The following is a 14,981-nucleotide window of genomic DNA, read 5'->3' as shown; positions in this document are numbered from 1 at the left end:
TTAAAGAAAAAAAATGACAATAAACAGTTACATATCAGTAATAACCTTAAATGTTAATGGATTAAATGATCCGATCAAGAGACATAGGGTAGCTGCGTGGATAAGAAAACAGGACCCATACATATGCTGTCTACAAGAGACACACCTTAAATCAAAAGATGCACACAGACTGAAGATAAAAGGATGGAAAAAAATATTTCACGCAAATGGAAATGAAAAAAAAGCTGGGGTAGCAATACTTATATCAGACAAAATGGACTTTAGAACAAAGACCATAGTTAGAGATAAAGAAGGTCACTACATAATGATAAAGGGAGCAATACAAAAGGAAGATATAACCATTATAAATATCTACGCACCTAATATAGGAGCACCTAAATATATAAAGCAGACTTTGATAGACTTAAAGGGCGAGATCAACAGCAATACTATAATAGTAGGAGATTTCAATACCCCATTAACATCATTAGATAGGTCCTCAAGAAAGAAAATTAACAAAGAAACAGCAGACTTAAAGGACATATTAGATGAACTCGATTTAATAGATATCTTCAGAACCTTTCACCCTAAAAGAGCAGAATATACATTCTTTTCAGGTGCTCATGGGACATTCTCTAGAATAGACCACATGTTAGGGCACAAAAGCGGGCTCAACAAATTTAAGAAGATTGAAATCATATCGAACACTTTCTCTGATCACAATGGCATTAAACTAGAAATCAACCACAATAGAAAAATTGAAAAACATTCAAACACTTGGAAACTAAATAGCACGTTATTAAACAATGAATGGGTTAACATTGAGATCAAAGAAGAAATTAAAAAATTCCTAGAAACAAACGATAATGAGCATACATCAACTCAAAATTTATGGGACACAGCAAAAGCAGTCCTGAGAGGGAAGTATATAGCATTACAGGCATACCTCAAGAAGCTAGAAAAAACTCAAATTAACAACTTAACCCTGCATCTAAAAGAACTAGAAAAAGAACAGCAAGTAAAGCCCAGAGCTAGTAGAAGGAAGGAAATAATAAAGATCAGAGCAGAAATAAGTGACATAGAGGCTAAAGAAACAATACAGAGGATCAATGAAACCAGGAGCTGGTTCTTTGAAAAGGTAAACAAGATCGATGAACCTTTAACAAGACTCACCAAGAAAAAGAGAGAGGACTCAAATAAATAAAATTAGAAACGAGAGTGGAGAAATAACAACTGACACAACAGAAATACAAAATATTGTAAGAAAATACTATGAAGAACTGTACGCCAAAAAACTAGACAACCTAGATGAAATGGACAAATTCCTTGAATCATATAATCTTCCAAAAATCAATCTGGAAGAATCAGAAAACCTAAACAGACCAATTACAACAAATGAGATTGAAACAGCTATCAAAAAACTCCCAAAAAAGAAAAGTCCTGGGCCTGATGGCTTCACAAGTGAATTCTACCAAATATTCAAAGAAGAACTAACTCCTATCCTTCTCAAGCTATTTCAAAAAATTCAAGAGGAAGGAAGACTTCCAAACTCCTTTTATGAGGCGAGCATAATTCTGATTCCAAAACCAGGCAAAGACAACACAAAAAAAGAAAATTATAGGCCAATATCCCTGATGAACTTAGATGCAAAAATCCTCAATAAAATATTAGCGAACCGGATCCAGCAATATATGGAAAAAATCATACACCATGATCAAGTAGGATTTATTCTTGGGAGGCAAGGCTGGTACAATATTCGCAAATCAATCAATGTGATTCATCACATAAACAAAAGAAAGGAGAAAAACCACATGATAATTTCAATAGATGCAGAAAAAGCATTTGATAAAGTCCAGCACCCATTCATGATCAAAACTCTCAGCAAAGTGGGAATACAGGGAACATACCTCAACATGATAAAGGCCATCTATGACAAACCCATAGCCAACATAATACTCAATGGGCAAAAATTAAAAGCTATCCCCTTAAGATCAGGAACAAGGCAGGGTTGCCCCCTTTCACCACTCTTATTCAACATAGTTCTGGAAGTCCTCGCCACAGCAATCAGACAAGAAAAAGAAATAAAAGGCATCCAAATTGGAAAAGAAGAAGTAAAACTATCATTATTTGCAGATGACATGATATTGTATATAGAAAACCCTAAAGTTTCAGTCAAAAAACTACTAGACCTGATAAAAGAATTTGGCAAGGTGGCAGGATATAAAATCAATACTCAGAAATCAGAGGCATTTTTATACACTAATAATGAACTGTCAGAAAGAGAAATCAGGGAATCAATCCCCTTTACCATTGCAACCAAAAAAATAAAGTACCTAGGAATAAATCTAACCAAGGAGATTAAAGACTTGTACTCAGAAAATTATAAAACATTGATAAAAGAAATCAGGGAAGATACGAATAAGTGGAGGCATATACCGTGCTCATGGTTAGGAAGAATAAACATCATTAAAATGTCTATATTACCCAAAGCAATTTATAAATTCAATGCAATACCAATGAAAATACCAATGACTTACTTCAAAGACATAGAACACATATTCCAAAAATTTATATGGAACCAAAAAAGAACACGAATAGCCTCAGCAATCCTGAAAAGGAAGAAAAAAGCGGGAGGTATCACACTTCCAGATATCAAGTTATATTATAAGGCCATTGTACTCAAAACAGCATGGTACTGGCATAAGAACAGGCACATAGATCAATGGAACAGAACAGAGAACTCAGAAATAAACCCACAGCTCTATGGACAACTGATATTTGACAAAGGAGGTAAGACAATACAATGGAGTAAAGACAGCCTCTTCAACAAATGGTGTTGGGAAAACTGGACAGCTACCTGCAAAAAAATGAAACTAGACCACCAACTTACACCACTCACAAAAATAAACTCAAAATGGATAAAAGACTTGAATGTAAGCCATGAAACCATAAGCATTTTAGAAGAAAACATAGGCAGTAAGCTCTCTGATATCTCTCGCAGCAATATATTTGCTGATTTGTCTCCACAGGCAAGTGAAATAAAAGACAGGATAAACAAATGGGACTTTATCAAACTAAAAAGCTTCTGCACAGCTAAAGACAATAAGAACAGAATAAAAAGACAAACTACACAATGGGAGAATATATTTGACATAGCGTCTGATAAGGGGTTAATAACCAAAATTTATAAAGAACTTGTAAAACTTAATACCAGGAAGACAAACAATCCAATCCAAAAATGGGCAAAAGAAATGAATAGACATTTCTCCAAAGAGGACACACAGATGGCCAATAGGCATATGAAAAAATGTTCAACATCATTAATGATTAGAGAAATGCAAATTAAAACCACAATGAGATATCACCTCACACCAGTCAGAATGGCGCTCATCAATAAAACAACACAGAATAAGTGCTGGCGAGGATGTGGAGAAAAGGGAACCCTCCTGCACTGCTGGTGGGAATGCAGACTGGTGCAGCCACTGTGGAAAACAGTATGGAGATACCTCAAGAAATTAAAAATCGAACTGCCTTTTGACCCAGCTATACCACTGTTAGGAATATACCCCAAGAACACCATAGCACTGTTTGAAAAGAAGAAATGCACCCCCATGTTTATGGCAGCATTGTTCACAATAGCAAAGATTTGGAAACAGCCCAAGTGTCCATCAGAGGATGAGTGGATTAAAAAGTTTTGGTATATATATACTATGGAATACTACTCAGCCATAAGAAATGATGACATAGGATCTTTTACAACAACATGGATGGGCCTTGATAACATTATACTGAGTGAAAGAAGTAAATCAGAAAAAACTAAGAACTATATGTTTCCACACATAGGTGGGACATAAAGATGAGACTCAGAGACATGAACAACAGTGTTGGGGTTACAGGGTGGGGGGAGGAGAGGGAGGGGGTTGGGGGAGGGGAGGGGCACAAAGATCATGGCTTTTCAGCATTGGCCATATTTCCCCCTTAATCTATAGACAGACAGCAAATATTTACGTATGGTGTTCCCACTATAAAGACTGCTGTCTTAGGGACAAATGCTGACAAACTATTTCAGCAGTTCCTCCTTCTTCAAAGACTTATATGTAAACATAGAGCTCCATGTTTCATAGGACATACTCAAGCTCACTCTATGCTTCCTGGTGCTTTAGCACAAGGGAATGCCCCCCCCCTTTTTTTTTTTTTGTATTTTTTCTTTTATTTATTTATTTTTTTGTATATTTCTGAGGATGGGGATGGGGAGGCAAGCAGACAGACTCCTGCATGCGCCTGACTGGGATCCACCTGGCATGCCTACCGGGGGGAATGCTCTGCCCATCTGGGATGTTGCTCTGTTACAACCGGAGTCATTCTAGCAACTGGGGCGGAGGCCATGGGGCCATCCTTAGTGCCCAGGGTGGATTTGCTCCGGTGGAGCCTTGGCTGTGGGCGGGAGGAGAGGGACCGGGAGGGGGGAGAGGGGGAGGGGTGGAGAGATAGATGGGCGCTTCTCCTGTGTGCTCTGGCTGGGAATCGAACCCGGGAATCCTGCACACCAGGCCAATGACTCCGATGGGTCTACCATATCATGCTTTTTACTTAAAAAAAAAAATTTACATTTCTTTTGAAAGCTGACGAACAGGAGACACCAAATCTACCTTCTTTATTAGATCTAGCTAATAACACTGTTCTGTCTTTTTTCCAAATAGCTCCAGATATATGGAAAAGATTTATATAGGCGGATGGGGATCCTCAAACCCCTCAGCGAGATCTTCTGAGAATGGCTTTTAAGATACCTAGAGGCAGAAAAAGCCCAATAGAGATCAGGGGGGAACTACCAGCTTTTAGGATACACCCTTAAAGGCTCCAGCACCACAAAGGGGTCTCATAGGATGCCATCTGGGTCCTGCTTCAATAGTGGAAAGGAAGGTCATTGAGCTAAAGCCTGCCAGGCTTACACACCTCTACTGTGAGGAAACAGGGACACTGGAAGGTGGGCTTCCCCCTCGCTCCTCTAAGGGAGGGTTCAGTCTCTTCCAGCCCTGCTCCAGCCACCTATGACCTAACCTTGCCCAGAATGCTGGGGTTTGCCACTGAAGGCTGAAGGTGCCCAGGGCCGTCGACCCCATCTACGACACTGTGGACGAGCCTAGGGTATTTCTTCCAAGAAGCAGGTAAACTGATCTCATTTGCACAAGGGCCACTTAACTATGTTTTGCCTGAACAGTCAGGTTCTTTATTCTTCCCTCAAAGATCTCTGTTGTGGGTGTTGATAGTCCTATTTTCTGCTGCTTTGCTTAATATATAGTGTTTCCTTTATTCCTCCTACCTCAATGCCCCACTCATATTTCAGGCTGGGACCTACTCTTAATTTAGAGCTCTCTTTCCTCCTTTTGCCAACTTGTATTATGAATTTACCTTTGCCACCCAGCTTAGTGTATCCCAAGGTTCTCTTTACCAGGCCACAGTCACAGAGCTCCAGGGAAAAGCAACCTGGTCTCAACTCTCCAGGCAGAGGAGAACAGAAGCTCCATATCCACGCATGCTGCAAATGGCTTTTTCCAGTCTACCTGAATCATTACCAGCTAGAAGCAGCGGTCATTGGGACTTGGACATGAGCTGCAAAGTATAGAATGGTGACAACAATTCCAGTGCCATACGGACTTTTCCTGTGGGGAACGTTCCTGGACTCCTGCTCCCTGTGACAGCTCCTAACAGACTGAACTGTGGTTGGGTTGCATTTTTCAGGGATTTGGCATGGTGAGGGGGCCAACTTGGACTTGGGGAACATGTTAAGGACACTACTCATTTATGGATTCTTGCTGTATTGGCCAAGAGTTTGCTTAAAGGCTTTTAATCACTGTAAAAAAAATAGAGGACTAGATGAAGAAGATGGGGCACATATACACCATGGTATATTATTCAGCTAGGAGAAATGATGACATTGGATCACTTATAGCGGAATGGTGGAGTCTTGGTAGCATTGTGCGGAGTGAAATAAGCGAATCAGAAAAAAACAGGAACTGCAGGATTCCCATACATTAGTGGGACATAAAAGCGAGACTGAGAGGCATGAACAGGAGTGTGGTGGCTATGGGGGGTGGGGGGAGGGAAGGAGGGAGAGGGGGAGGGGAGGGGGAGGGGTACAGAGAGAACGGGATGGAGGGTGGCAGAGGACGATCTCTCTTTGGGTGATGGGTATGCAACATAACTAAATGACAAGATAACCTGGAAATGTTTTCTTTGAATGTATGTACCCTGATTTATTGATGTCACCCCATTAAAATAAAAATTTATTTATATATTAAAAAAAAAAAAAAAAAAAAAAAAAAAAATGAAAAATGTAACACCTATGGGTAGTAAGTTCAAAATGAAAAGAAAAGAATAAACAAAAAGAGGATAAAATGACCAAGGTGGAAGAGATAAAAAATACAGAAAAAAAATGGAAAAAGTTATAAAGACAAAAAGACTGTAGATTTTTCCTGGTTTTGAGAAGTTATCTTTTCCTTTTTCTTTCTTCTCTCTTTTTGGCTGGTGGAACTGTACCCCAAGTTTTGCCCCGTGGCACTCTTAGGCTGAGATTTGCAGTTGACATGTCACTATGGTGATGATATAAACTAGGCCTCGGTACCATTGGTAGGTGGGGCTTGTCAGTGTTTGCAGATTCTGACAATGGGAGAATCATTTTCCCTGAGCCTGTTCCTAAATCTCTCTTTCCTGAACCAGCAGCCTGAGGATCCAGCTGTTAAGTTGCCCCACCCACTTCCTGGAGAGCGAGAGGCTCTAAGAGCTGCCAATTCCCCCCTCTATCTTCACTCAAAGCAGGGTTCTGGGTAACCTTTGCCAGCCAGAGCCACCAGTGTAATCAGGCAGGGCTGGGAGCTGATTGCTTTTCAGGTGTCTTTCTAAGAGCCTCTGGGCATGTCTAGTATGCCTCAGCGATTCGTGAGTCTACTCTTCCCAGGCTTTTTGCACTTTGTAATCTGTATCAGCTAGCAGGAAGATGCCCCAGTCACTGTCTGCAGAGCAAGAGGTCCAAAAAGCTGCCAAGTCCCTCCTCCAGGTTCGTCCAAAGCACAGCTCTGTGTATGAAAGCTTTGTCAACCAGAGCCACCAGCTCAAGCAGGCAGGGAAGTGAGCTGATTTCTGGTTCTAGTTAAATTTGCCTCAGCGCTTCATGGGTCTGCTCTCCGCAGGCTTCTCCCTTGTTGGGAAGCCTACAGCCCAGCCCGTCCAACTTCTGCAGTGTTTTCTGAGGCCTGTTCCATGGGGCTGTACTTTTTAACCTGTATGGCTGGCTGGAAGTTGCTCCAGCTATTGTCTGCCAAGCAAGAGGCCCTGAGAACTGTCGAGTCCCTCCTCCGGGTCCTCTTAAATTGCATGCCTGGGAAAGAAGGCTTTGTCAGCCAGAGTCACAAGCATAAACCCACGGGGCAGCGAGCAGATTGTTGATTAGGCTTCTTTCAGCAGTCAGTGGATCTGCTCTCCAGAGGCTATTTGTGCACACTTCCCCCCACAACTTTCGCAGTTCTCTTTCCCAGAAATGTGCTTTGTTGACCTGTATGGCTGGTAGAGGTGCCGTGCCTGTAGGAAAGCTGGCTCTCTGCACACTTCCCACATACTGCTGCTTGGGGCACCAGGATTATACAGAGACTTTAGTCACAGCCCACACAGAGGGCCACTACTGAGAGTCTCCAACCCAGGCGCTCTGTTTAGGAATGTGGGTGCCCAAGCTTGAGGTGCCAGGTGGATCCACTCGCACACTGCCCGTGCTCATTGATCGGGAGACTGGGATTAAACAAGGCAACTGCTTACCCACCTCTGCCGGGGTCTGCGACTGGTGTTAGCTCTGCATGGGCTGAGCCACAGGCATACTCTCCCCTTGGCTTGAACATCTCTGCCCTAGCCCAGCTTTTTCTGTGCCCCCAGCTTTCCCTTTCGCTCAGTTCCAAGTGAAAGCAGGTCAGTGAGGAAAGCAGAATACTTCATTCATTCTCCATCTTATTTCCTTCAGAGTGGATTATATCATATATTCAGCCACCTTTTCACCCAATCATACCTTTGTTTTATGTATGTGTATTTCAGATGCTCTTGTGATTGTTTTTCTGTCTCTAGTTGTTCAATTTGTTGAAATTTCAGGGAGAGGTTTCTGGAGCACCCCTCATGGTGCCATTTCTCTGACGTCACTCCAGAATCAACTTTAAGTCCATATGCCTACCAGTGGTCTCTTCACAACAATCTAGGCTTTTCCCAGCATGTTCCCCAAATTCTTCTAGCCTCTTACCATTACCCAATTCCAAAGCCACTTTCATATTTGTAGATATTTGTTACTGTCAGCTCTTCATTTCTTGGTACTAAAATCTTTATTAGTCAGGGTTCTCCAGAGAAACAGATCCAATAGCTAGATGATAGATAGATAGATAGATAGATAGATAGATAGATAGATAGATAGATAGATAGATAATAGATAGAGAGAGAGAGATAGATAATAGGTGATATATAGATAGATGGATAGACAGACACACAGGTGAAATGTATTTATTATTAGGATTTGGCTTATGTGTTTATGAAAGCTGGCAAGTCTAAATCCACAGCTCAAGACCCAGAGAGCTGATGGTGCTGGTGAAGTCCAAAGTACGGCAATCAGCTTTACTCAGAGTTCACTGCTTTAAATGTTATTCTAATCTAAAAACACCCTTCAAGTTGACACATAAAATTAACCATCAGCAGAGTGTATTGATTAATCTGAGTGAAAGTGCTTAGACTTTGAACTATAGCAGTGAAACAAGTGTTGGGTCAAGGATGACTTTTAGTTTTCAGAATCCATGGGCTGAGTAGTTAGTGCTATTAAAAACTAATATTGAATATGCTTTAAGAAAAACGTTTAGTGAAGAAGATGGTAAATTAAGTTTTGTTGTTAGCAGGCAACCTATAAGAGTAAGCTGAAGTAAAAAGAGGATGTTTTGTTTTAAGGGTACATATGTTTCTCATGGAAGCCAAAAGATCTAGGTCAACAATGAACTGGAAGCATGTTTATTAATTAATTTGTTTATTTACTTTTATTTATTTGTTTTAATCGAGAGAGAGCAAGAGGGAGAGAGAGAAGAAAGAGACAGGAAAAAAGAGAGACGAGAAGCATCAACTTGTAGTTGCATCACTTTAGTTGTTCATTAATTGCTTCTCATATGTACCTTGATTGGGAGGCTCCAGCTGAGCCAGTGAACCCTTGCTCACGCTAGTGACCTTGGGCTCAAGCCAGTGATCTTGGGATTCAAACCAGTGACCATGAGATCATGTCTATGATCCCATGCTCAAACCTGTGATTCCTTACTGAAGCTAGTGAGCCTGTGCTCAAGCCGGCAACCTTGGGGTTTTGAACCTGTGTCCTCATCATTCCAGGTCGATGCTCTATCCACTGTACCACCACCAGTTAGGACATTATTTTATTTTTAAAAGATGAGAAATAAACAAGCTTTTTTATATGCAGTTAAGAAGGAGCCAGTCTGACCTGTGGTGGTGCAGTGGATAAAGCGTCGACCTGGAAATGCTGAGGTCGCCGGTTTGAAACCCTGGGCTTGCCTGGTCAAGGCACATATGGGAGTTGATGCTTCCAGCTCCTCCCCACCTTCTCTCTCTCTCTCCCTCTCTGTCTCTCTCTCTCTCCCTTTCTCTCTCCTCTCTAAAATAAATAAAAAAAAATTTTTTTTAAAGAAAGAAATCTTAAAAAAAAAAAAAGAAGGAGCCAGTGAAAGGGAAAAATTGAACAAGTTAAGATAATAAATAATTAATGGGAAAATATCCATGAGAAGAATGAGATATAGAATGCTATGTCTCAAACTTTAATAAACATAGAAATTACCTGGGGATCTTGTATAAAATCCAGACACTGATTCATTAGAGCAAGGGTAGGACCAGAGCTTCTATGCTTCTAATAAGCACTCAGGTATTGGTAGTGTGGTTGGTCCACAGACTGACTACAGCTTGAGCCACAAGGATTAGGGCCCTATTGCAGTACCGTAAAATCTGATTTTTATACCTCTTTCTCTAAAACATGAAGGAATTGCTCAAAATAAATTTGTACTTAAAATCTGGTCAACTTCCTTCTTATTCTCATTATTCATAGCATTCAGAGATGCTTCTAGTTGGAAAGTGAATTATTACCATTTTAAAATATATATTAATATTAAAATATTCAAACACAAAGATAAATCTGTGTGTTTATGTGCCCATCCACCAATTTCGATAATTATCAACATTTTGCAATTTGTTTCATCAGCCATTGCTGAACCATTCACTTTACCTCTACCACTGGATTATTTTGAAGACATTCTCACATACCTGTAATTTGTCCATAAATACTTCTTATATCTCTAACATATAAGAATTTTAAGAAATTTCCCTGAGGTTTATTTTTTTAATTGATTTTTTTCTTTTTTAGAGAAAGAAGAAGAGAAGAAAGAAAGAAAGGGGGAGAGAAATATTGATTTGTTGTTTCATTTATTTATGTATTGATTGGTTGATTTTTGTATGTATCTTGACTAGGAATAGAATCTACAGCCTTGGCGTATGGGCATGAGTCTCTAATCAAATGAGTTACTACTCAACCAAAGCTTGAACAAATAAGAATTTTTAAAAAATTACAGGACCATTTACCAGTGGTAGTGCAATAGATAGTGTTGACCTGGGACACTGTAGCCCCAGGTTCAAAACTCTGATGTCATTCGCTTGAGCACAGGTTCATCTAGCTTGAGTTTTGGGTTGCCGACTTGAGCATGGGATCATCATCATGATCCCAGGGTTGCTGGCTTGAAGCCCAAGGTCACTGGCTTGAGCAAGGGATCACAGGCTCGGCTGGAACTCCCCAGTCAAGGCACATCTGGGAAGCAATCAATGAACAACTAAAGAGCCACAACTATGAGTTGATGCTTCTCATCTCTCTTCTTTTCTATCTGTCTTTCTGTCTGTCTGTCTGTCTTCTGCTTTAAAAAAAATTTGACAGGGCCATGATCCTATGGTCAGAATTATTAATTGTCTAAAATATGAATTTTCACAGTGAATTCAGTTGAATCAGAAAATTACAAGATTCCTACATTGATTTTTGTTGACATATCTCTTAAGTATGTTTTAATATATGTATTAAGTTATATTTTCCCCTTTATCTTTTAAAGCATTTATTAGTTAAATAAACTAGATTATTTTATTTTCTATAATATTTCCCATATTCTGAAGATGCTCATGGACATCTTTATATGATGTTATTTAACATGCTCTACTATCCCTCATATTTCTGTAAAATGATAGTGAACCTAGAGACTCAATTCAACCTGGTAAATTATTTATTGACTAGAATGCTTCATGGGTAATGTTGTGTAATTCCTTGCATCACATCATAAGGCATGTTATCTTTTGTCCCAGTTTGGTGATGTTAATATTAATAGTGGGTTCAGGTGCTGTCAGTCTCATCTATCCATTATCAAATTCCTTATTAACTCCTATGTAATGATTTTAATAGGCATTGAGGGTTGTACTTTAGATACATTTTTTGAATGGAGGTTCCAAAACAACAATTTCTCTTGTTCTGTCATTTCTTTTGTATATATAATATTAGCTGTTATACTTCTATAGAGAAGAATTTTCTATGATCAAATGTTTATTGTCAGAAAGGCTAAATAAATTAATGATTTTTTTTTATTTAATAATTGCTTGTACCCTAGCAATTTCAAACAGTGACCACAAGGCTGCAATTTGCAAAATTCAGGCTGTAGAAAAATGTGTGGAGTAAAATTATTAATTCAACAAATAAATTAAAAAAGATAAAAAATAGTATAGAGGAGGACGTGAGAACAAAAAGATTTCGCTACATACCTACCAAGCTCGGTGTATGAGTCTTATTTAGTTCTTATTTAAATACATTTTAAATATGACATTTGAAAATCAGTTTGGACCCTGATGAGATATTTGATGATATTAATGAACTGTTGTTAATTTTAAGTGTGATATAATGTTGTGGTGATCTTTAGAGATATATATTGAAATATTTATGGCTAGAGTAATATGGTATCTGGGATTTGCTTAAAAGTAACATGGAAGAAGATATAGATAAGCAAGATTGGCAATGAGTTGGTTTTGGTAAAGCTGCTGATATAAGCATGTGAATTCATTATAGTCATTATACTATTCCTTTTTTTTGTAGATATATGAAACTTTTCATAATTACAATTTCATAATAATAATTTCAGGAAAATAAAGTAGCAGTCCAATTAAAGTCAGAGTACTTTTTTATTTTATTTGAGAACCTTAAATAAATGAATATATTACTTTGATATTCAGAAATACCTTTTATCATATACTTAGTTTTATGTCAGTTTAGTTGTTTTAGTATTAACCATTTAGCAACGAGGGGGCATAAACTATTTTTGGTTTTTGTATATATTTCAGCATCTAGCAAAATATCTGTTCTATAGGGAGCTCTCCTCAAAAATTTTTTTAAATGAATGACTGACCTTTTTAATACCTGTTATCACATTATCACAATTCCAGTAGGGGATTTGTCATTTAAAAGACCCCATGCATATAGTCAAAATGATAATCATAAAGATGAAAGCAAAAGAAAATCAAGCAATATAATAAATTAAAATTTAAACCTATTTAAAATTTCTGGAGCTATTGTAACCATCCCATAGTCTAACATATGAAGATATGACAGTTTCATCTGTTCTTCCATAATTTTTTTTGGAAATTTCTTGTGTGAAATTTTATGTTTACAAATTGTGATGGAAAGTGATTGTATTTTATTGTTAAGAAATCATTGGCTTCTTGCAGTAATCAGAAGTTGAGAAAGAGGACTGATTAGTTTCTCTAGTGTTCAACTCATTCTATATTTGTTGGCTCTGCAATGCGACTCTCAAGGGCAGTTCGGAACTCTAATTAGGGTTCTAGTTTGCCTTTGATGTTGACGGCAACTCTTATTAGTATTAATGTATATGGAAGACAGAATAGATCTTTAAATAATTTAAAAACAGCTTTGTGTATTATGAATACAGACATATAAAAGATTTAATGATGTGACTTTTACATATTTATACTGTGGTGCACACAAACACACACTCCATGTATTGTGGATAACTGTGTCTTAGGGACTAAATGAAGCTCATAAAATCTTGCCATTAATTATGTTGACAGAGAGAATATCCTTTTGTGTTTATTCATTCATTGCTCAAAATGGCTGGAGCTTCTTTTAACAATGATTGGCCTAATTTTAAAAACTTAGTCTTTTAAAAGAAAACACTAACTTATATTTCTCTAAATTGAGGAACACATATTTTACAGCTGTGGTCAGTTTCTAAAAGGGAAGCCTCAGCTTTATATGTCTTTATATGTCAGGCATATAAAAGTATACATTTCTTAGTAAAAGCGTTTCACAGTACTTGACATTTTCTCTGTGTTTTGTATGTTTCTTTTATAAATATTGTGAACCACAGCTGTAATCCTTCTCTGGGCTCAGGTGACCTACAGTGTGATTGTATTTATAAGTCATAAGTGGTGCTTGACATGACAGCAAGAATAGCTTGTCTGTGACTTCCATGTGAGAGGCACAGGGGTTTTGCTGGTCAGGAGGTATATTTTTCCAGTTATTATGACACAGCTTCTGTATTTGAATACTTTAGTTACATTTAACCAGCGCACTCTAGTTTATATATGGATTGCTTAACACCAAAATTATGTCTTTAAGAATCTTTCCAAAGCAGAAACAAACAAAAGAAATAGAATGGTAAGTAAGTTTTCATTCAGGGATCACAGAAACAAAGCTAATAACAAACTTCTAGGGTTTATTTCCTTAGATATAAGACCAGAACATCTCAAATTTCCTATATGCATAAATATTTTTTTTCTTTGAAAACCCTGCCCCTGAAAAGCAGCCACAGGAAGGTTGCAGTAAAGCTCCCTTTGAAGGACACTCAGCACAGGTCACAGGAGACACAATGCCAAGGGGCAAGGTCTTTGTTATGCAGGAGGCCGCTGGCCATTTCAGAGCAGCTCTGGGTGTCAGGGAACCCAGTTGATGACAGATGGTGTGACTGTCCTTGCAAATTTTTCACCTTAAAATGACAGCTTATGTGGAAATATCCTGTAATCATGGAGGAAAGATATCTAAAACCTCTTGAAAATTATATAAAGGGAGTTTTTATTCCAAGTATAGTTCTGGGCTCTTGATATATAAAAAAAGCTAGAATGTTTGTAATGAAGAAATAGAAAAGGAGAGTGTTTTAGTTCAAAGAGTACTTGTTCCTCTATACACAAAGCAATAAATGGCCAAAAAGAAAAAAGAAAAAGAGAAATAATGGACATTTTTTTCAGATTCTGCCTTTTAAGTACATACATTGTTTGACTTAGTACACTAAGTTTGTTTACCTCTTTGAATGAAAGACAGTTCTTTTGGTAACTTAAATTGCTGCAGAAACTGGATGAAATGATTAGGAATATTTCCCAGGTATATCCAAGGCCAGATGTATAATACAAAATTAAACAATAAATTGCTTTATGCCATTTGCTTCAAAAATTGTTGTCAATGCATGTTTGGAGGACTTAATCATATTTTTCCTTCTCCATATGTTCTTATTAAATCTATGAAAAAATATATCATGGGAGAAGAATTCTATAACTTTGGCAACCATTTTGGATTTCCTAAGCATCTTTTTTATTTTTAATTATGATTATGTGTATTTGTTCAAAATCATCAAGGAAATATTGCTAAAATTCTGAGTGACAATGAAGGATTTCTAGCTTATATACTCTATAGATTTCCAGTGGCTGTCCAGATCATAAAATTAAGACATATTAAAAAGTCTTGGTAAATTCTGAATACAAACATTGTTTTAGGTTGGTTTTAATGAAAAAATTGTACCTGCCATTTCTGCTTCACATTCTCCTTCTTGTGCAATAATATGCTCATACAATACATTGTGCTCTCAAAGTATGTATCAAAGACCAGAATGAGTTCACAACAAAAG

The sequence above is a fragment of the Saccopteryx bilineata genome, chromosome 3 (assembly GCF_036850765.1).
Source record: "Saccopteryx bilineata isolate mSacBil1 chromosome 3, mSacBil1_pri_phased_curated, whole genome shotgun sequence".
Taxonomy (NCBI): domain Eukaryota; kingdom Metazoa; phylum Chordata; class Mammalia; order Chiroptera; family Emballonuridae; genus Saccopteryx; species Saccopteryx bilineata.
This window is presented reverse-complemented; position numbering follows the sequence as displayed.